This window comes from Podarcis tiliguerta, assembly GCF_965153285.1.
Source record: "Podarcis tiliguerta genome assembly, chromosome: 8".
Lineage (NCBI taxonomy): Eukaryota > Metazoa > Chordata > Lepidosauria > Squamata > Lacertidae > Podarcis > Podarcis tiliguerta.
Window position 1 is genome coordinate 70,462,625 of NC_139541.1, and position 22,849 is coordinate 70,485,473.

At 46.4% G+C, this 22,849-nt stretch overlaps 3 long non-coding RNA genes across 5 annotated transcripts; all 3 read right to left on the reverse strand.

The window, feature by feature from the left end:
- Positions 1-381: 381 nt before the first annotated feature.
- Positions 382-5,707, reverse strand: LOC310684849. The gene is made up of 2 exons (XR_014514873.1): positions 4,856-5,707; positions 382-1,951 (listed from the first exon to the last, which is right to left on the reverse strand). It is a non-coding gene; the product is annotated as an uncharacterized lncRNA (long non-coding RNA).
- Positions 5,708-7,939: 2,232 nt separating this feature from the next.
- On the reverse strand, positions 7,940-12,309 carry LOC310684822. 3 transcript variants are annotated; one of them, XR_014514827.1, is made up of 3 exons: positions 12,295-12,309; positions 11,211-11,791; positions 7,940-8,722 (listed from the first exon to the last, which is right to left on the reverse strand). It is a non-coding gene; the product is annotated as an uncharacterized lncRNA (long non-coding RNA). The 3 variants fall into 3 exon arrangements; XR_014514829.1 differs by lacking the exon at positions 12,295-12,309 and adding an exon at positions 11,922-11,936; XR_014514828.1 differs by lacking the exon at positions 12,295-12,309 and having other exon boundaries at positions 11,211-12,056.
- A 3,238-nt stretch (positions 12,310-15,547) lies between these two features.
- On the reverse strand, positions 15,548-16,618 carry LOC310684832. Its single transcript, XR_014514846.1, has 2 exons — positions 16,478-16,618; positions 15,548-16,008 (listed from the first exon to the last, which is right to left on the reverse strand). It is a non-coding gene; the product is annotated as an uncharacterized lncRNA (long non-coding RNA).
- Positions 16,619-22,849: the final 6,231 nt, after the last annotated feature.

Consider the following 22,849-nt stretch of genomic DNA (forward strand, 5'->3'; position numbering starts at 1 on the left):
GGAGCCGTCACTGAAAAAGCCCTGGCCCTAGTGGAAGATAGTCCTATAGCTTTCTAAGTTCTTTTTCTTCTTAGGTTGTGGTCAAAAAAGAGAAAATGTCCTTAACAATTCAACTATTCAACATCCCTCTCCCACAGCCCTCAAGTCCTTTATGGAGAGAAATTGCTGATGTCCTTTTGGCAGGGAATAGTCTTGAAGCTTATGCAGGCTGGATTCACCATTCAGTTTCCAATAACACCTCCTTTGAAGAGAAAGGCCTGCAGAGGGTTGGGGTCTGAAGACACAATCGGTTAAAAGAAAAAAGGAGTAAGATAATAAATAGCCAAGGAAGGGGAGAATATCCTTCAAATTTCTTCTTAGGAAGCTGTAAACAATACAAAATTTTAGAGTTAAGCATTTTATTCATTTAATTATTATTATCACCTTTCCATATAATTACTACTGTTATTTTCTGCTCCGTCTGTTTACTTTCCTTCACTTAGTTTTTGGGTGTTGTGGGAGAAAAGAAGGAAAAAACCTACATTTTTACACAAAGCACACAAAGGGGTATTTCTCACTGCAGTTACCTCAATGGTTCCCAATTTTACATTAAGAAATTTGAATAAAGTTTCATGTGCAGGGGATAGCTTTGTCACCTCTTGTTTTAAACCTTCTTTTTATTTTCTTTCTAAGCTAACATAGCCTCTGTACATGTACAGAGTTCATGATTCAGCAAATCTATTATATCATTTAAAGTGTTGCATCTCCTGACTAAATTACTATTTGAGTAAAGCCATGATTGGCTTATCTTACCAGGGACTCATGGAAGGGAAGGGGTAGATTAAAAAAAATCTGTAAACAAAGAGCAGAAAAAGGATTGATAGAGGGAGAGTTTTTTTAGTTGCTGGGGTTGGAGAGTCCTGCCCACCTTCTTCCCCATGCACAGTCCCTTATACTCACTTCTACAAGCGCTGCTCCTGGCGATCTTGGGATCTTTTACTAAATTATTTATGGCTGGCCTGATCAGGTGTTGCTTCCTCTGGTTAGCCCCACTGGAGCTCCAGTTATTTCCAGACCCTGGGATCGCTGGTGGACTGGTGGCTCCTCCTGGCAAATGGCCTGGTGCGCATTGGATCACCAGTCCTTCCTCACCCCCAGAATCTGGACAGCCAAAGCTCCTGCCTGGCTCACCATATTGATGTAAACAAAATCTGCTCCTTTCTCCTTATGGGGTATCCAAGGACTCGTATAGAGTCCTTAAGCGAGTTCCTTATCAGTAGGAGAAAATAACAGGCCAACCAGAGAATACTGAGGAGCAAAGCAGCTACTGAGCTTGATCTTTATTAAACTGTTGCAACTGGGTCCTCACTCACCACAAGCAGAAGAGAGGAGGAACCCAGAACAATGGTGTGCAAGCCCTTATATAGACTTTTGAAATTGCCCACCCTGTATCTCAAGATCACCCCCCAAAACATCATACATACATCACAGAAGGAGGCGGTCTACAACAGAAATCCTGTCTGCCAGGATACCTGACAATGGCCAGTGATTGCTTACTTGGGCAGCCTGGCCATTCTTTGGTGATGGTAAATACTTTAATTCCTGAATCCAGGTCACAGGCTCACCCTATTCATACAGAAAGATGTCCTAAAGACAGGTAAGCAAAAGACAATGGAGAGGCTTTCTCATTTCCTTCCTCCTTGCAGAGAAACATCTGAGGTGAATTTGGAAGAGTCAAAATGGTTTCAGGATTGTTCTCCTGTACTATTTCAGACACGTGGCTTACATACTCATGTATATGTTTGCCTTGTAAATTTATGAACCTTTTTTATCTATAATGTCTTGTAACAATGATGATATATAAAATAAGGAACCCCAGCCCAATCCAGAAAGCGAGGTGAGAGAAGAGGCGTGCCATTCGGGAGTTTCTCTTGGCAGACGCGTCGTTTCCAGCAAAGTTGGCTTCTCTTGTCTGCAGAGAAAGAGAGAGAAGTGAGTGAGAAACCATGCAACTGGAGAACACCTCCAGCACGCAGAAATGGCAAGCTGAGAAACACCTGCGTGGTGTTAGCCAACGAAGAATCTTGTTGCTTGAGGCTATCAGTCACTTACCAGTAACCTTGTGGTTTTAGACTGGAACCTAGCAGAGCAGAGCAAGACTGTAAGACACAGGCATAGGCAAACGTGGCCCCCCAGATGTTTGGGGACTACCAGTCCCATCATCCCTAGCTAACGGGACCAGTGGTCAGGGCTGATGGGAATTGTAGTCTCAAAACATCTGGAGAGCCAGGTTTGCTTATGCCTGCTGTAAGCTCACATTGAGGCTGAAGACATCAGTTTAGATGGTCCTCTGAGTTTTCACCAGCACAGATCTGACCAGTGGTGAGGTTTCTCCATGAGCAATTTGCAAATCAGGCTCTCAGCGACCGCCAGCAGGCCCTTAAAGTATCTCATGATTAAAGACCCTCTCTCCTCCTCCCTTGTCGCAGTTGGTGCAGGCCTGTTGGTGGCAACTCTGGTTGGGTTCATACCATATGTTTAAAACACCCACCCCACAAAAATCCTGGGAGCTGTAGTTTGTTAAGAGTGGCTGGGACTGTAGCCCTGCTGGAGGGGAAAGCTACTGTTCCCAGGATTCTTCAGGGTGAAATGTGCTTTAAGTTGACTTTTTGAAATGTGTGGTGCATATGTAGCTACAAGTTCTATGGCAAGCCCCACTGCATAAGAGCACGGCAACCCTGATCAGGCCAGTAGCCTGTCGAGCCAAGCATCATGTTCTCACATTATGCATTGTTTCAAAAGGAGGAAGAGAAGAGGAGGAGGGAGGAGGGAGCAGCAGCAGCAGCAGTAAACTAGAAGGGTAGAAGGAGAGAATGAAATATACTCTAGAGAAAGATCAGATGAAGGTAGCCTATTCTTTGTTGGAGAGGAGATTATGAGCCTCTGCTCCCCACTCCTTGGCACTGGGGTGTCCTGATAAAGAGATCCACAAGGAGGAGCTTCTGTCCATACATCCAGGCTAAGAGCCACAGCACTCCCCAATGCCGCAAGTCTGTGCAGGTTGCATTTATTTAATGTATGTCATGGGTCAACCCCAAATCAGGCTTGGTCCACAGAATCCCTCCCAGAGGCTGACTGGAGGAGATGGCCCAATGCCAAGCCAAAACTCAGTTACACTTGTAATCAACAAAGTTGTGGCCTAATTGAACCTCACTGAATGTTGCCTGTGGTCCTTGTTTTACTGATATGGTGGGGTTCACAGTGCCTGGGGACACAGTTATGGAGAACTCGCTTACAATGAGCATTTGCACAACTCCTTGCTCGGGGGCGATGTACAAAGAAGGGAAATGAGCCCATTGACGTGAGCCGTATCCTGGATCACATCCACATTTAAGCTGGGTCACACCAGTGGCTTTCTGCCATACTCTCTCTCTCTCTCTGGTAATTTCATGCACATTGTTTTAAAAGGAGGAAGAGAGGAGGAGGTGAAGGGGAGAGGAGGAGGAGAGAATAAGGAGGAAAGAGAAAGGAAAATAAAACATGTCCCAAGAGAAAGATCAGATGGGTAGCTCAGCCTGCTAGAGCATAGTGCTGATAACACCAAGGTTGCAGGTTTGACCTCGTATGGGAGAGCTGCATATTTCTGTATTGCAGGGGGTTGGACTAGATGATCCTCTGGGTCCCTTCTGACTCTACAGTTCTACTATTCTGTGAATGCATGCAGTAAAAGAGGAAGGAAGGAAGACAAAGGTGGATCCCAGTTCTCAAAACACAGAGCACTGACATTGGATCCAGCATTAGCTGTGCCATAATCAGGTTGGTATTGGGGTGGCATAGAGAGCTCTTTGTCCCGCAGCTGATCATCTGCAGCATCATGCCCAGTGAAGAATTGGCCCTTGAACTAAGGATATGAGGAACAATCTCCTAGCTGTGTTACAAGATGTTCCAGGTGACCATCTCACCAAGTTGCAAACAGATCCAGGGTTAGTTAGCCCTTGCCAAAGAGTCGGTTTTCCAACCACAGTCCTAGTTGCATTAAAATAGAAAAGTTTGATTCCACATCACACCTTTAACCATGCCGGGATTCTGAAGCTAAGTGGTGGCATGATATTCATTTTGTTATTATTTATTAAATGCACATACTGCCCTTTATCTGAGGATCACATGGTGGGTACCTACCTATCAAGGTCAAGTCAACGAAAGGGGGCTCAGGTCCACCAAAAGAGATGCTGCAACAATTTTTTCCCTTTAAGGTGCTATGAGACTCTCCCTTGCTCACACCACAACAGACTAGCAGATAGACACATTTCAAAGCAAGTTCCCGTAATACGATGCAATCCTTTCTTAGATGTTGCTTTTATGAGTGTATGCATTTTACGCACATTTTGCCCTAGCGTATGCATTTTGGTACACACATACTTGGCTGGAGAACTGTGTTGCAAAACTCAGAGAAGTGCGAATTTTGGGGGAGGACTGTTTTTCGGTTTGTGTATCATTTCGGAAAGAGCAAATTAGGTAGGTTTGCCTTTCAATTCAAACTGCATCAAGTTTCTCTCCTCACTCCCCTCCCACTCCCATCGTGCCAATGCTTGAACTGCAAAGGGAAATATCTTCCAATGAAATCCAGAAGTCCCACTCCCAATTATAGCCAAATTATAGTTTGTGATGTCACCTTCCAAAAACAGCACTTAAGCCAATGCTACTCCTACTCAGAGCAGACCCACTGAAATCAATGCCCATTACAGCTTAGACCCATTACTTGCAATGGGTCTTCTCTGAGTAGAACTCAGGTGGGTGCAACCCCTTTTTTGCCTCCTTTGTTTTCTTGCAGAGCCCCACCCCCGTTTCTTTGTCTCTCCCTTTCACACATACTTACGTGTATAGAGTAGACCAAGGCGACAATACCAAGGGGTAAGCAGCAGCAGAGCATGGTGAAGAAGGAGTAGATCAGGTAATCGGGTTCATTGGTGGGCTGTACAGGTGTGACGTACACCGCCTGGGGAGGTTGAAGGACTGGGCCTAGGTTAGATCCCGCACCAGGTGGGCCATAGTAAGGCATTGCCCCATAGCCAGCTTGAGGTGCTGGCATTGCCCCATAGCCTGCTTGGGGTGCTTGCATAGCCCCATAGCCTGCTTGAGGTGCTGGCATAGCCCCATAGCCTGCTTGGGGTGCCGGCCCAGGAGGCTGTTTCAGTGGGTCAGGCTCTGCATAGGCATCTATTTCAGAGTAGGCAGGGGGGTTCTGAGCGGCAAGTGCCTTCTCACCCAGCTTTTCATGCTTTGGGTTGCTCATTGTGGTGCTTTCTTCTTCTTCCTTCGTCTTCTCAGTTCTGCAACCTCTGCTCAGTTCTTGGTGTTCCTCCATTGTGGATGCCCTGGTTAGCTGCTTGGTGGCCTGCTCTCTCTCTCCCCCCCTCTGTTCTCCTACCCTCTGCCTTAAAGCCCTCTTCCTGTGGTCTGGGTCTTCTTTAAGGTGTGTGTGTTGCCTCTGCAATGCAAGCCAAGTTCTGGGTCCTTCCTTTGGAGACTCCTAGATATGCAGCTTCTTAGACAGGACAGATTTGCTGTGTCTAGCTTTCCAGAAGAAGAGCGTGTGGAATGAGGGGCAAGCAACGAGCAAGAGACAGTTTTGTCCTGGGTATTGCAACATAGGTCCAGGAAGTGGAGGATATTTCCTAGCCATGTAGTGCTGTAGTTCTTTTCCGTCATCCTTGCTGTGGACATGGACACACACAACAGAGAGATTTTGCAATTCTCAAGTATATGAGATGTCATCGGGTCTGCGCAGGTTCATAAATTTGGGGAGTCTAGTAGCCTCTCCCAGGCCAGATATATGGCTCCCACGCAGGAGAATCTGAGATGTGCCCTAATAAGGCATCCCTCTCTCTGTCATTATAAACTTTTAGGAAGAATTCAAAAACATTGCTGCTCCCTTAGGCATTCGTTGGCTGAAAGATCTGTTCTTGGCAACCCTGAAATTATTTGCTGTGGGAGTAGAGGCTTTTTAAAAAGATGTTTTTAACTCTTTTAAACTGGAGGGTTGTTTTAACCTGTTTTTGTAAGATTAAATTTCTTCATTACTGATGTGGTTGCTACTCCTTAGGAGGAAGGGCAGGATGTAAGTTTAATAAAATGAATGAATTAATGAATGTAGTATAGTCTATGTTGAATCCTAAATTTGGGTAGAAATCCAAAGATACTGATCCTTTCATGCTAGAGAAGACATCTGCTGAATGCCATGGGATGGAAAACATACAAATCCCATATATTAGCTATCATCTATCTATTATCTATCTATCTATCTATCTATCATCTATCTATCTATCTATCTATCATCTATCTATCTATCTATCTATCTATCTATCATCTATCTATCTATCTATCATCTATCTATCTATCATCTATCTATCTATCTATCTATCATCTATCATCTATCTATCATCTATCTGTCTATATCTATCTATCTATCTATCTATCTATCTATCTATCTATCTATCTATCATCTATCTATCTATCATCTATCATCTATCTATCTATATCTATCTATCTATCTATCTATCTATCTATCTATCTATCTATCTATCTATCAATCAATCTATCTATCTATCTATCTATCTATCATCTATCTATCTATCATCTATCTATCATCTATCTATCTCTATCTATCTATCTATCTATCTATCTATCTATCTATCTATCTATCTATCAATCATCTATCTATCTATCATCTATCTATCATCTATCTATCTATCTATATCTATCTATCTATCAATCTATCTATCATCTATCTATCTATCATCTATCTATCATCTATCTCTATCTATCTATATCATCTATCTATCTTTGCAGGTAGCTATGTTGTATGTATGTATATATGTATGTATGTATGTATGTATGCATGTATCTAGGCACTGGCTGTATTTGAACACCACAGCAATATGCACATAAGGGTTTTCTACAAATGCTCTTATGACTCTGCTGTATTTCTCCTTTTGTGCAAACGGCAGCAAGAAACAGTGATTCCTGGCATTACATCCATGGGGGGGGGGGACTCCTTCTTCTCCACTTCCTGCCATGGAGTGGAAAGAGGGTTGAAGCAGCTTCCTGCTGGTGGCTGCTCCAGGAGAAGGTGGAGTCTGAACCCCAGCCATTGAAGCCACCTGGCTGCCATGCTTGGCTGGATGTTCCCCTGGCTCCTCCAGATGTCATGAAGTCACATGTGTGGCATCATGCGTGGCATTGCCCCCCCTTCCATCGCCCTCCCAAGCTGGTGCAGGGTGGGGATCAAAGGTGGGCAAACTACCCCAGAAGGAGCACGGCATGTCCCCCGCCAGAGGTACTGCCCCCTACCCTAACACTGCATAAAACCCCAATCATATAATATGTATATTACATCACATCATTTTTATTTTTATCACTCCGAGAGGCTTCCAAAGCACCATACATGCGCATTATTTGCCTTTAAAACACCAGACTGGATGAATACAAGAGGTGGCATTTAATTCATGTTCAAGACACATCTTCCTCTTTCATGTTAAGGGAGGGGGACTGAAGCAGTTCAGGACTGGGGGCCAAATGTGCTGCTGTAAGCCTCACTATTTGATCCTTGGCCACACCTTCACTGCCCCTCTTCCGCAGAGCTTGGGCTGAAATTTGTGCGATGAGAATATGGCTATTCGAAGCACCGAATGCAACTTAATATTTCCGATTTGGAATTGTATCGTTTGTGTATCAGAAAGGAACCACCCATGATGTCCATCACTGGCTATGTGTAGAGCATATGGCTACTTTGATTACTTTCCCTCAGTAGAATAGAGTTTTGGGTCGTCCCCCCTTTATTTTCCCTTCTACATGGGTTCTGTTTCTCTTTTCTCTCTTTTATTTATGTCTCACAATGTTTAGTGCACATAAAATTATGTACTTTTTGAACTTTCAATAAAGATGTCAAGAAAAGAAGAAGTGTAGACCATTTGAATATTTTAATTACTTTGCTTTGGTAGAATTGGGTTCACATTTTTCTGCCTTGACTTGTTTAACCATTACACCTATGTTATAAACAGTTTGAGTCATTACCTTCAACACATTCACATACCCATGGCTTATTCTGGCTCCCGGCTTTATTTTATGTCTGCAGTTGTTCATCTCTGATCAATAATGATAAGTGGAGTCGGCATCCTGTCATCAGATCCCATTTGATAACATTGCATTTTTCAGAATCTCTTATAATCCCCCCACACACCCTTTTCAAAAATTATATATATACCTAGGAATAGATTTCCAATGTGTATTGGAATATATGACAGGATGTATTACAGAATATATTACAAATTTGCTCCTAGGTATTGCTCCTAGGCATTGCCTCTAAAGTGACAATATCAAGTGCTCTGAAAGTTCATGCACCCCATTGCTCGTCATTGCGTAAATTCAATAGAAATCATGTGATGTGCATGCATGTGTATACCAGCCCTTTAGTTATGGAATGAATCAAAATGCACAGCATCCAACCAGGCCTTCTCTGATTATTGCAGTGGTGGGGAGGTTTTTCAGGGGGTGGAGAATGTGTGGCAAATCCTTAGTTATGCGGATGCTGATTTTTTGCATTTGTATACACAGTTGCCATTATTATGATATACACAACAATTAAGACGCATCCCACCCCGAGGGCTGTGTTGGCCAAAATGCGCGCCATCTTGGAGTTTCTCTTGGCAGCTATGACATCTCCATTAAGGTTGGCTTCTCGGGTCTGCGGAGAAAGAGAGAGAGACAGAGAGAGAGAATTGACGGCAGATGTAAAGGAGAAGTACAGCTGTGCGTCATCGGCCTATCGCTGACAACTGTGCTCCAGAACTCCAGATAACCCCACTCAGTGGTTTCATGCAGATGTTAAACAGCAGGGGGGATAAAATCATACCCCAGGGAAATCCCACATTTCTGAGAAAGTTAATGTCTGTGTTTGGGTGAAGGAGGACTAACAGGAAGCAGGAAAGATAAACAAAAGAAAAAGTGACCTTGCTAGAAGAGGTCATAAAGTGAGGAACAGAGGTGACACAGTGTGGTGGGGAAAATAACTACAGGGGAATTTGTGTTTTTAATTCAGCCTTTAGTATAGCCTATACTCAAGAGTGGGGGACGCGGGTGGTGCTGTGGGTTAAACCACAGAACTTAGGACTTGCCGATCAGAAGGTTGGCGGTTCGAATCCCCGCGACGGAGTGAGCGCCTGTTGCTCGGTCCCTGCTCCTGCCAACCTAGCAGTTCGAAAGCACGTCAAAGTGCAAGTAGATAAATAGGTACTGCTCCGGCAGGAAGGTAAACGGCGTTTCCGTGCGCTGCTCTGGTTCACCATAAGCGGCTTAGTCATGCTGGCCACATGACCTGGAAGCTGTCTGTGGACAAACGCCGGCTCCCTCGGCCAGTAAAGCGAGATGAGAGCTGCAACCCCAGAGTCGGTCACGACTGGACCTAATGGTCAGGGGTCCCTTTACCTTTATACTCAAGAGTATGCAGGAAGATGAAAAGAAATGAAAAGAACCACAGAAACACGGGGAAGGGAGTCAAAGTTTGAAATGCTAAAATTATGATGGAATAATTGTTGTAATATATTTAAATGAAAATTATAAAAAAATTAAAAGATAAATAAATAAAGGATTCAGAGTTTTGTCTTCCCCAATGGCCAGAGGCTGTGGCAATGTCATCTTTGGACTTGGAAAACTCAATGAAAGCAGAGACTCATTTGCTCCACCGAAGCAAGAGACTAACACAGAGGGCTGGGCCCATTTAAGCAAAACAATAACTCACACTGCTGGTAGAGGCAGCTGTGCTGATACTATATAGGGCGGAGGCTGCCTTTATTTCCTGCTGAAATGTAGGAGATTTGGAGTTGCATAGCTTGGCTTGAGCCCCTCCAGCCAGCTGGAACCCTCCTGCACACAGCCGTGATTCAGTCCCCTCTCTGAACCTCACCCTGCCTCAGTTTTTGCCTTGACTGAGCAAAAGCAACATCTGAGCGATCCCCTTATCCTGCTCTCTTTGAGACCACCACCCACTTTGTGCTCTCCCGTTTCTCCTGTAGCATGACACCGTGGCTTAAATGATGGGTGTTGTAGGAATTCTAAGGTCTCAAATATAGAATAAATGTTGATAATTGCACGCATGCATAAGTCTATATGCCACAATAGTGCAGGAGAGCAATCCAAAAGCCAGCTTGGGTCTCCTAAAGACTCTAGATATTTCCTCTGCTTCCTTAATCCCTCTTGCCTGAGACCACATGGGCAGGTAGCAATGAGGGGAAGTTCCTGAAGGGATTCCTCTCCTATATCTATTGAACCTCCTTTTTATTAAGTGTCACTGTTTGCCCAGATGAGGGATGACTGACAGGCATCCTGATTGTCTTATCCAGGGGTCCGCGAGGTTTGCCTTGCCTGGGTTGGTTCACTCCAGCAGAAATCCCTCTGTGGGCCAGATCGTGCGGGCGCCCGTGATTTCCGGCATCTGCGCAGACGCAATTTCTGGCGCTGCGAAAGCGAGTCCCTGTACCAGTTTAGCACAGCACGCGGGGACTCGCCGAGCAGGCGGCTCGGTTTGGGGGTGGCTCGTGGGCTGGTTAAACGATCCACGTGGTCCACTTGTGACCCATGGGCCTTAGGTTGCTCACCCCTGGTCTTATCAAATGCCTTTTCTGCAAACTGTGTCTGGAACTATGTAAATCTTGCCAAATCCTCAGGAATATGAAACCTTGGCCTACCTGAACCACAGTTACCCCACATTATGTGTGATGTAATTTCTGACTCTTTGTAGAGGGGATGTCCTTCTTCTCCATGCCAAAATGAAAACCCTTAAAAGAGATGTTTTTTCTTGGTTCTGGGTCTCTCTACACTCCTTGCTAGGTGGGGAGGGAACTCTGTTGCAACAGAAAAATAAAGATCTGCCTTGCTTTCACTGCTTCCTGCCTCCATCCATTTATCTCTGACTGATCATAGACTAAGGGGACTCGGTCCCTTAAGAAGTTGGGCAGCAAAAGTCAACCACCCCTATTTTTCTCTATCAGTTGGGGTGAGGAAAGAGTCCTCAAAGCCTGAATCCAAAATCCCTAGGCTCCCCTGCTTCCCGAATTTCAGCCACACCACAAGCCGCCTTCTACAGACTGTTGCTAAAAGGAAATCAGAAAAGGTCATGGGGACTCTTGGACCCACTACATCTCCCCCAGCCCAAAGAAAAAGAGGGAGGAGCTCACCTGCATAGAGTAAATTAAGGCAGCAATGCCCAGGGGGAGGCAGCAGCAAAGCATGGTACAGATAGAGTAGGCCAGGTAATCAGGTTCATTGGCAGGTGGACCACGAATGATGACGGTGGCTTGCGGAGGTTGAAGGATCGGAACCTGGTAGGATCCTGCGCCAGCTGCACCATAATGTTGGTACTGGGATGGCACAGCGTTAGAGGGCCAGCCCATGTGGCGGGGTTCTGGTCCAATAAGAGGTTTCGTTGGCTCAGGGTCTTCATGGGAGTCTTTGCCAGCGTAAGGAGGTGGATCCTGAGTGGTGGTGGAATCGTCTTTCAGCCTCTCGTAGTTGCTCATGGCGAACGGCCTGCTCTCCTTTTCCTCCCCTTTGCTCCCCAAAGCTGGCAGTCTGTGATTAGCTGCTAGGTGCTCTGCTCTTCCTCTCCTCAGCTGCACCTCTAACTCTTCTCCCCGCCTCCTGCTGCCTCCCTCCCTTCCTCTTTCTGTTTTGGTGAACTTTGGTCCTCTTTTGCCTAGGCGTTGGCTTTACATTGCTGGCTGTTCTGCTCAGGTGGCCGCTAGTCCGTGCTCTGTCTCTGGAATTAGAACGGCAGCTCCACTGAGTCTTTCAACCCAGACGTACGAGTGGCTGGGAACGAGAAAATTGGTAATGACTCCTCCCCTAAAACTGCATACCCCCCTATCATAAAATATGTACAATCGTACCTTGGTTTTCGAACAGCTTAGTTCCCGAACATTTTGGCTCCTGAACATCGCAAACCTGGAAGTGACTGTTCTGGTTTGTGAACTGTTTTTGGAAGCCAAACATTCTAAGGGCCTTCCACGGCTTCTGACTGGCTGGAGCTTCCTGCAGCCAATCAGAAGACACAATTTGGTTTTCGAACATTTTGGCAGTTGAACGGACGACTGGAATGGATTCCATTAGACTTCCACGCTGCAACTGTATATTATATCATATCACATATTTATTTATATCACTCTGAGGCTCCCAAAGCAGAAGAAGAAGAAGAAGAAGAAGAAGAAGAAGAAGAAGAAGAAGAAGAAGAAGAGGAGGATCATAAAATATGTACAATCGTACCTTGGTTTTCGAACAGCTTAGTTCCCGAACATTTTGGCTCCTGAACGTCGCAAACCTGGAAGTGACTGTTCTGGTTTGTGAACTGTTTTTGGAAGCCAAACATTCTAAGGGCCTTCCGCGGCTTCTGACTGGCTGGAGCTTCCTGCAGCCAATCAGAAGACACAATTTGGTTTTCGAACATTTTGGCAGTTGAACGGACGACTGGAATGGATTCCATTAGATTTCCACGCTGCAACTGTGTATTATATCATATCACATATTTATTTATATCACTCTGAGGCTCCCAAAGCAGAAGAAGAAGAAGAAGAAGAAGAAGAAGAAGAAGAAGAAGAGGAGTTTGAATTTGATATCCCGCTTTATCACTATGGCTAACATTCTCCTTTCCCTTCCTCCCCCACAACAAATACTCTGTGAGGTGAGTGAGGCTGAAAGACTTCAGAGAAGTGTGACTAGCCCAAGGTCACCCAGCAGCTGCATGTGGAGGAGCGGGGACGCGAACCCAGTTCCCCAGATTACGAGACTACCGCTCTTAACCACTACACCACACTGGCATACAATTGCAGTATTTGCCTGTGAAACACAAGACTGCACGAATAGAATAGATGGCATTTACTAATTAACGTTCAAAGCACATCTTTTTCTTTAGCTTTAAGGCAGGGATGGGGTGCTTCAGGACTGGGTGCCCAATGTCCTGCTCCAGGCCTCACTGTTTGGCCCCAGGCCACACCTTCCCTGCCTGTGTTCTGCATGGCTTGGGCTGGAATTGTAGGATGAGAAGACGGGTATGATAGGCATGTATTCCTGTTGGTGAAGTGTTGGGAGAATTTAGGCACCAGGGCCAGCAGTGCTGAGCAGACGTGGCAGGAGGGTTGGAAAAGGGAGTTAATCGCCGGATAGCAAGAGGAAGGGAACAAAACTGGAGGATGGAGTCTTATATAGGAAGGTAAAACTGGGCAGGATGGTGGGATAATAATAATAATAATAATAATAATAATAATAATAATAATAATGTACTACTACTACTACTACTACTACTACTACTACTAATTTATTTATACCCCGCCCAGCTGGCTGGGTTTCCCCAGTCACTCTGGGTGGCTTCCAACATAATATTTAAATACAATAGTCCATCAAACATTAAAAGCTTCCCCAAACAGGGCTGCCTTCAGATGTCTTCTAAAAGTCTGGTAGTTGTTTTTCTCTTTGACATCTGGTGGGAGGACGTTCCAGAGGGTGGGTGCCACTACCGAGAAGGCCCTCTGCCTGGTTCCCTGTAACTTGGCTTCTCACAGCAAGGGAACTGCCAGAAGGCCCTCGCTGCTGGACCTCAGTGTCCGGGCAGAATGATGGGGGTGGAGACGCTCCTTCAGGTATACTGGACAGAGGGCGTTTAGGGCTTTAAAGGTCAGCACCAACACTTTGCATTGTGCTCAGAAGCGTACTGGGAGCCAGTGTAGGTCTTTCAAGACCGGTTTTATGTGGTCTCGGCTACTCCCAGTCACCAGTCTAGCTGCTGCATTCTGGATTAGTTGTAGTTTCCAGGTCACCTTCAAAGGTAGCCCCACATAGAGCACATTGCAGTAGTCCAAGTGAGCAATAACTAGAGCATGCACCACTCTGGCGAGACAGTCTGCGGGCAGGTAGGGTCTCAGCCTGCGTACCAGATAGAGCTGATAAACAGCTGCCCTGGACACAGAATTGGCCTGCACATCCATAGACAGCTGTGAGTTCAGAATGACTCCCGGGCTGCACACCTGGTCCTTCAGGGGCACAATTACCCCATTCAGGACCAGGGACTCCTCCACACCTGCCCGCCTCCTGTCCCCCAGTGAGGAGAGTTGCAGCTGGGAGACAGAAGGTTAAGCCCATATCGTGATTTTAAGGCAGGGGCAGACTTTGGTCTTTCAGATTTCAGAGACTCCCTGCCCAAAGCCAACATTTGTTGCCTCCCACCTCTCACTTTCCATTCTGCTCAATTCACCATGCCATAGTTGTGGTGCCCAGTGCAGCAGAAGCAGTCACACTGCCCTAAATCCAACTTTGTTTTAAGGGCATGGAACGTTATATTTTATTGTTGCCAGTTCTGGGGCAAGTAACATGTCCATTGTCCATGGGACTCCAACTGAATTCTACTCAGGGTAGCCCCACTGAACGGAATGGACCTACGTCAGTCATATCCATTAATTTCAATGGGTATACTCTGAGTAGAGGAAGCACTGGATACAACCTAATCATTCCTACTTGGAATGTTTGTGTATCAGAAAGGAATCACCCGTGATGTCCGCCTCTTGCTAAGTGTAGAACATTTGTCCATGGCAAGTCTGTGTTTGTAATGCAAGTTGTTCATATGTTGCAAGTTTCTATAAGTCTTCAATCCAATCATAGAAGGGAGCTGCATTTTTATTTTTCCAATTCACCAGGATCAGTCTTTTTGCTGTGGTAAGGGTGGCAGGTGGCGCTGTGGGTTAAAGCCTCAGCGCCTAGGACTTGCTGATCGAAAGCTCGACGGTTCAAATCCCCGCAGAGGGTGCGCTCCCGTTGCTCGGTCCCAGCGCCTGCCAACCTAGCAGTTTGAAAGCACCCCCAGGTGCAAGTAGATAAATAGGGACCGCTTACTGGTGGGAAGGTAAACAGCGTTTCTGTGTGCTGCGCTGGCTTGCCAGATGCAGCTTTGTCACGCTGGCCACGTGACCCGGAAGTGTCTCCGGACAGCGCTGGCCCCCGGCCTCTTAAGTGAGATGGGCGCACAACCCTAGAGTCGGACACTACTGGCCCATACGGGCAGGGGTGCCTTTACCTTTAAGGGCATGGAGAGTCCACTCATATTGTCCTTTTGTAAGGTTCCATGTGCTGGCTATATAATTCAAGAGGATATTTTGCTCTGTAAATTTAAGGTTGCTTTGTAAAGTTCTATTGATAGTTTGTTACCATCTGCCAAAAATCTTTCAATATAGGACAGTGAAAAAACATACAGTATGTTTTAGAGAAGCATTATCCTATTGCATCTCCAACAGTTAGATACATTAGATAGCCCTTTTTAAAACAAATGTAATGGGGTCCAGTATATTCTAAATATTATTTTTTGTTGTATGAGCCTCAATCTAAGGTCCATTGACACCCTTGTTATAGAACTTAAAACAGTTTCCCACTGTGTGGTCGAAATGGAGATCTCTGATTCTTCCAATCCTCCCTCGGTACCTGGATATCAAATTGGTTTGCTAATAACAAAGATTCATATATGTTGATGGCTGGGTTTTTTTTGTTGCATAAGATTTAATCAATGATATTTGGAATCCATTCTTACAAATACTGTAATAGGTTAAGATCTGGAGAAGTACAATAACAACCTTGTAAAGCATAGAGTTTGAGGTCTCCCCCCTTTATTTTCCCTTCTACACGGGTTCTGTTTCTCTTTTTCTTTCTCTCTCTCTTATTTACGTCTCTCAATGTTTAGTGCACATATAATTATGTACTTTTTGAACTTTCAATAAATATGCAATAGTAATTTATTATTTGTACCCCGCCCATCTGGCTGGGTTTCCCCAGCCACTCTGGGCAGCTTCCAACAAAGATTAAAAAGACATTAAAAGTCACACATTTAAAAACTTCCCTGAACATGTCAAAAGAAGAAGAAGTAGAGTAGAGCGTTTGAATATTTTAATTACTTTAATTACTTTGCTTTGGTAGATTAGGGTTCATGATTTGTAACCTTGCCTTGTTTAACCATTACGCCTACGTAATAAACAGTTCTAGTCACTCACTTCCACACATTCACATTGTTGTTGTTGTTGTTTAGTCGTTTAGTCGTGTCCGACTCTTCGTGACCCCATGGACCAGAGCACGCCAGGCACTTCTGTCCTCCACTGCCTCCCGCAGTTTGATCAAACTCAGGCTGGTAGCTTCAAGAACACCATCCAACCATCTCGTCCTCTGTCGTCCCCTGCTCCTTATGCCCTCCATCTTTCCCAACATCAGGGTCTTTTACCAGGGAGTCTTCTCTTCTCATGAGGTGGCCAGAGTATTGGAGCCTCAGCTTCACGATCTGTCCTTCCAGTGAGCACTCAGGGCTGATTTCCTTCGAAATGGAGAGGTTTGATCTTCTTGCAGCCCATGGGACTCTCAAGAGTCTCCTCCAGCACCATAATTCAAAAGCATCAATTCTTCGGCGATCAGCCAACCTTACCTTGTTTAACCATTACGCCTACGTAATAAACAGTTCTAGTCACTCACTTCCACACATTCACATACAGATGGTTTATTTTGTCTTTATATTATGTCTGCATTTGTCCATCTCTGATCTATAATTGTAAATGGAGTATGCATATTGTCACCAGATCCTGTTTGATAACATTGTATTTTTCAGAATCTCTTATAAACCCCATCCCCATTTTTAAAAATTACAATGTGTATAGGAATATATGGCAGAGTATAGGATATTACATTTTCCTCCCTAGGTAGAACTTCCAAGAGCACTTGATGTCACCTTAGGGACAATGCTTTGAAGTTCACACATCCCATTGCTGGCCATCAAGTAAAATACAGTGGTACCTTGGGTTAAGAACTTAATTTGTTCCGGAGGTCTGCTCTTAACCTGAAACTGTTCTTAACCTGAAGCACCACTTTAGCTAATGGGGCTTCCCGCTGCCACTGTGCGGCCAGAGCACAATTTCTGTTCTCATCCTGAAGCAAAGTTCTTAACCCAAGGTAATATTTCTGGGTTAGCGAGTCTGTAACCTGAAGTGTATGTAACCCGAGGTACCACTGTAAACAGAAATCATGTGATGAGCCTGTATTTGTGACTCAGTCCTTTAGCACTTCCTGCTATGGAATGATTCATAAAGCACAGCGTCCAGCCAGGCCTTCTTCTCAGTAGTGCAACGGTGGGGAGGTCTTTCGAAATGTGGAGGCTGAATCCTCAGTCAAGTGGGTGCTGGTTTTGCAGTTGCCAATACAAAGTTGCCATTATGATGATATACATAACGAAGCAGAAGCACCCCACTCCGAGGGCTGTGTGGTTCAAGATGCGAGCCATCCTGGAGTTTCGCTTGGCCGCTATCACATCTCCATTAAAGTTGCCTTCTTGGGTCTGTTGAGAAAGAGAGAAAGAACTGATGGCAGATGTAAAGGAGAAGTAGACCTGTGCGTCATCAGCAAGGTACAGCGGTACCTTGGTTGTCGAACAGCTTGGCTCCCGAAGAAATCGGCTCCTGAATGCCGCAAACCCAGAAGTAAGTGTTCTGGTTTGTGAACGTTTTTTGGAAGCTGAACTCCCGACGTGGCTTCTATGACTTCTGATTGAGTGCAAGAAGCTCTTGCAGCCAATTGGAAGCCACACCTTGGTTTTCAAACGGTTCTGGGAGTCGAAGGGACTCCCGGAATGGACTGAGTTTGACAACCAAGGTACCACTGTACTCCAAAACTCCAGATAACCCCACTCAGTTGTTTTATGTCGCTGTTAGACAGCAGAGGGGATAAAATCAAACCCAGAGGAACCCCACACTAAAGGGTCCAGGGGATCAAAGAGCACTCCCTAAGCATCACCTTCTAGAAATGACCATCCGAGTAAGACCTGGGCCACCATGAAACAGTGCCACCCACCCCTAACTCGGAAAGCTGCCCAGCAGCTCAGACCAGGCCTAGTTTGTGAAAACAAACGCCCCAAAGAATCCATGCAACTTTAAAGTGGTGATCAGAGACTCTTTCTCATTTCGCTGCAACAGGCTAACCCAGCTGTCTCTCTGGATGTTGGCTGCCTGAGAGTCATCGTGTGCCTGCCGGGGAACAGGAGTCAAGTCCTCTTTAGGTGGTGAGGTGCAGGACTCCGAAACAAAAGGAGGAAGGCCACGCAGGAGACAGCCCAGAAATATTGCTACCCAAAGTGCCTGTGGGGCCAGAGTCTGACTCCTCACTGGCCAGAGGCTGTGACAATGTCATACTTAGACTTGGAGGACCCACTACAAGCAGGGAATCCTCTGCTCCACCATAGCAACAAGAGACCAAAGCAAAGGCCTGGGCCCCTTTAAGCAAAACAAAAACTTTCAGCACTGGCAGAGGCAGCTGTGTTGAGGCTCATTTTATTTCCTGCTGAAGCGTAGGAGATTCAGAGTTGCAGATCTTAGCTTGAACCCCTCCAGCCAGCTGGAACCCTCCTGAACACAGACTTGATTCAGCCCCCTCTCTGAACCTCACCCTGCCTCAGTTTTGCCTTGACTGAGCAAAATCAACATCTGAGCGATCCCCTTATCCTGTTCTCTTTGAAACCACCACCCACTTTGTGTTCTGCCGTTTCTCCCTGTCCCTGTAGACAACACAGTGGCTTGAATTATTGGGGTGGAGAAAGGGCCCCCAAACCTTGAAATCCAGAAGCCTTAGGCTCACCTGCCCCCCTGAATTTCAGCTACAACACAACCCACCCTGTAGCCTTCTACAGGCCTCTGCTAAAAGGGCCATCAGTAAAGGTCATGGGGCCTCTTGGACTCCCTGTTATTATAGCACTACATCTCCCTCAGCCCAAAGAAAAAGAGGGAGGGGCTCACTCACCTTTACAGAGTAAACTAAGGCAGCAATGCCCAGGGGGAGGCAGCAGCAAAGCATGGTACAGATAGAGTAGGCCAGGTAATCAGGCTCATTGGCAGGTGGACCATGAATGATGACGGTGGTCTGCGGAGGTTGAAGGATCGGAAACTGGTGGGATCCTGCACCAGCCGCAACATAATGTTGGTACTGGGATGGCACAGGGTTAGAGGGCCAGCCCATGCGACGGGGTTCTGATCCAGAAAGAGATTTAGTTGGCTCTGGGTCTTCATGGGAGTAAGGAGGTGGATCCTGAGTGGTGGGGTCCTCTTTCAGCCTCTCGTAGTTGCTCATAGTGAATGGCCCGCTCTCTTTTTCCTTTTTGGTGTTCCCTGAACGCAGCCTCTAAAGTCTTTCGCTCTGCTCCTCCTCAGCTGTCTGTGATTAGCTGCTGGTGCTTTACGCTTCCTCCCCTCGGCCGCCCCCTCCAGCCCTTCTCCCCCTCCCTTCCCCTCTTCCTCTTTCTGTAAACTTTGGTCTTTTTTTTTTTGTCTGGGAGCTGGCTTTACATTGCCGGCTTCTCTGCTCAAGTGACCCCTAGTCTGGGCTCTGGCTGTGGAAGAATATAACAGCAGCTCCACCAGGTCTTCCAGCCCAGAAGTATAAGGGGCTAGGAATGAGGAAATTGGTAATGCAAAGCAGTCAGATTAATACTGAGTGTGGCCTTCACTTTTCCCATCTTTTCTGTGTGGCTGAATGGACACGCACGCACACACCCCATTTCAAAGCTGCAAATGGGCACATGCTTCCATATTTTATGTTATCGCAAAGTCAGAAATTGAGGCAAAAATTGGTGGTTGGAACCAGGTCTGGTGCTGGAAATTGCTTTGGTAGTCCTGGCAGAATTGCCAGAAACCTTCCTTTTGTTTTGGAGAACGGCTGGTCACTCCCAATGAGTAGTTTTTCGAATGGCTAGGAAATGCATGAAAGAGGGATGCCTCTCTCTGTCCACCAATCTTATCTCCAAGTACTCCTGACCGGGAACACGTTGTAGCCCAGGTTTCAGCAAACAAAGGACAGATTGCCTTTTGGGAAAGAGATAAATGTTGCTTCCAACTGACTTGCTTATTGGCCACCCATCCCGATTTGTTTGCACAAAGTTTACGGGGGAAATTAAGATGACAGCAGCTGTTCATTAAGTAATCACTCATCCCGCTTGTTAGATCAGAAAACGTTATCCCAACTCAGTGCCAACTCAGATCTCATTTTCTACTATAGACATTCTCAGATCAATATGGTACAAAACCCAAAGCAAGGACCCCCAGCACAGGGAAGCTGTCTGCAGCGCCCTAAAGCCTCTGCTGGAACTGGGACTGTTGGAGGGGCTGTAGCCTTGGCGGCTGCTCCTGTAGCCCATGCTCTTAGGCATGGGTAGGCAAATGAAGGCCCCGGGGGCCGGATCCGGCCCAATCATCTTCCAAATCTGGTCCGCGGACAGTCCTGGAATCAGTGTGTTTTTACATGAGTAGAATGTGCCCTTTTATTTAAAATGCATCTCTGGGTTATTTGTGGGGTATAGGAATTTCTCCCCCCAAAATATTGTCTGGTCCCCCACAAGGTCTGAGGGACAGTGGACTGGTCCCCTGATGAAAACGTTTGCTGAATCCCTGCTCTTAGGGGCTTATCCGCAATTAATTTTTTTCTAGCTCTTTTCAAATCTTCACATTGAAGTGTGGTTCCCACCCCCCAACCCAGCAAAAACCCATACTTTAGCGCTCGGTCAGTTCGGATTTTCCATGCTCCGATTGAGCTTGAAACAACCAGTTTTCCAGAGTGTGGATAAACCTTTAGTAAGAATGGGTTTAGGGCTGTGCGACACGAACTGGGCGCTGAGCGGGGGCGGGGGGGGGCTTTTCAAATCCGGGCGAGGGAGGCTTTAGGACCCTGCCAGAAGCTTGCGCCTCCTTTCCAAAGTTTGGAAAGTCCGCTGGGGGGTGGCGAAGTCCACTGTTGGCCTCGCACAGGGCCCCCATGCTACCCGTGTCCGCCACCGCCCTTCCTTTTACGCGTCGTTTTTGCAGAGCCGGAGTCTGAACGTACGACACCCGCTGCTGCGCTCCCAGCTCCTGCCGGCGCCACGTCGGGGTGCGTGAGCAAGAGAGAGAGGAAGCCATGGGTGCGGGGCTTGTGCGGCCCCGTGGCTTCCTGTCGCTGGAGCCCAGGAAGAGAAGCTGGGGAAGGCAGGGTGAGGATGGGGAGAAACAGAGGGGGCATTTAGGGTTGCGGAGGAGAACTGGGGATATCCCTAGGTTAGTTGCATAAATGACTGCCCCGCTGGCCTTTACTGTTTGGCGCAAAAGCGCAGCAGGAGCAGGCGAGGGGGACGGAGGGAGAAAGCAGGGAAAGTCACCGAAACTTCCACTCTTTCCTAGCCTTTTCTCCTACCAGCCCACACTTGAGAGCGGTGGGGATGTTGTGGGGAGGGGGGGAGAGGGAGGATGAGCAGCCAACTGGAGGAGAGGCTCACAGAAGCTGGAGACAGATCGGTTTGCAACGCATGTGGAAATGGGCGCACTGCGCATCTTTACATTCGTGTAAGAAGAACGCACAAGCACGCGCACAGCAGGCAATGCACTCACCACCTCGCTCCCGAGACAGCCCCAAGGGAGATTGGCGTGTTGCAGGATCTTAATTCAGATCACAGCCGTGCAAGCTGCTCACTCATCCCTCCAACTGTCCCTCCTCACTTTTTGCAACGTTTTGAAAGCTGATCTCTCTTTTCCCCACCCCCGGCACCAGTTCATCCAGAGTGAAGGTAAAACCACCCATAGGATTGCTTTTGATGAGTGGTCTGAATGGCTAGGAAATACATGAAAGTGAGAGACCTCTCCCTCCCCGCCCCCCATTATTCCTGCTCTGAATGGAAGGAGCGTCTCCACCCCCATCCAGTGCCCTGTGAGAAGCCAAGTTACAGGGAACCAGGCAGAGGGCCTTCTTGGTAGTGGCACCTGCCCTGTGGAACGCCCTCCCACCAGATGTCAAAGAGAAAAACAACTACCAGACTTTTAGAAGACATCTGAAGGCAGCCCTGTTTAGGGAAGCTTTTAATGTCTGATGGACTATTGTATTTTAATATTTTGTTGGAAGCCGCCCAGAGTGACTGGGGGAACCCAGCCAGATAGGCAGGGTATAAATAAATTATTATTATTATTATTGCCTAGGTTTCAGAAAATGAAGGCCAGATTGCCTTTTTAGATAGAGACAAAGGTTGATTCCTAGCAGAAGAGTACAGTGGTGCCTCGCAAGACGAAAAGAATCCGTTCCGCGGGTCTTTTCGTCTTGCGGTTTTTTCGTCTTGCGAAGCAAGCCCATTGACGGAGTAGCGCTATTAGCGCTATTGGCGATTTAAGGGCTAAAAACAGCTTTTTAAGGACTGGGGGATTAGCGGTTTTGCTGCTAAAATGCTTTTAGCAGCTTAGCGATTCAAAATAAGGGGTTTTGGAGCCAAAAATAAAATAAAATAAAAAATCAAATTTTTTCGTCATTTTTCGTCTTGCGAAGCAAGCCCATAGGGAAATTCGTCCTGCGAAGAGCCTCTGCAAATGGAAAACCCTTTCGTCTTGCGGGTTTTCCGTCTTGCGAGGCATTTGTCTTGCGGGGCACCACTGTAGTGGCAAGTTCGTAAGTGGAGGGTCCTTTCATTGTAGCCTCCCCTCCCAGCCATGCCCCTTCTAAGACTTCTGCAATAATAATAATTAGGGTTGCATTGCCATGATCAATGCAGATCTCCACGTGTTGCCTTTCCATTAGGGGTCCTATTTCCTGTGTGTGTGTGCATGGGCAGATGATTTGGAATGTTCCAATATCTTTCAGAGCCACTTAAGTTGTCTCTTCCTTGAAGCCCCACTGCATGGAACAAATCTTGCACACTGTTCTCTTGAAGTGAAAGCACGTATTTTCTGTGTCCCTTAAATGTTTCTTCACACACACCTTCTCCAGAGTGACCCTAGGAGCCAATCCTAACTCACTGCTTTCCATTCTG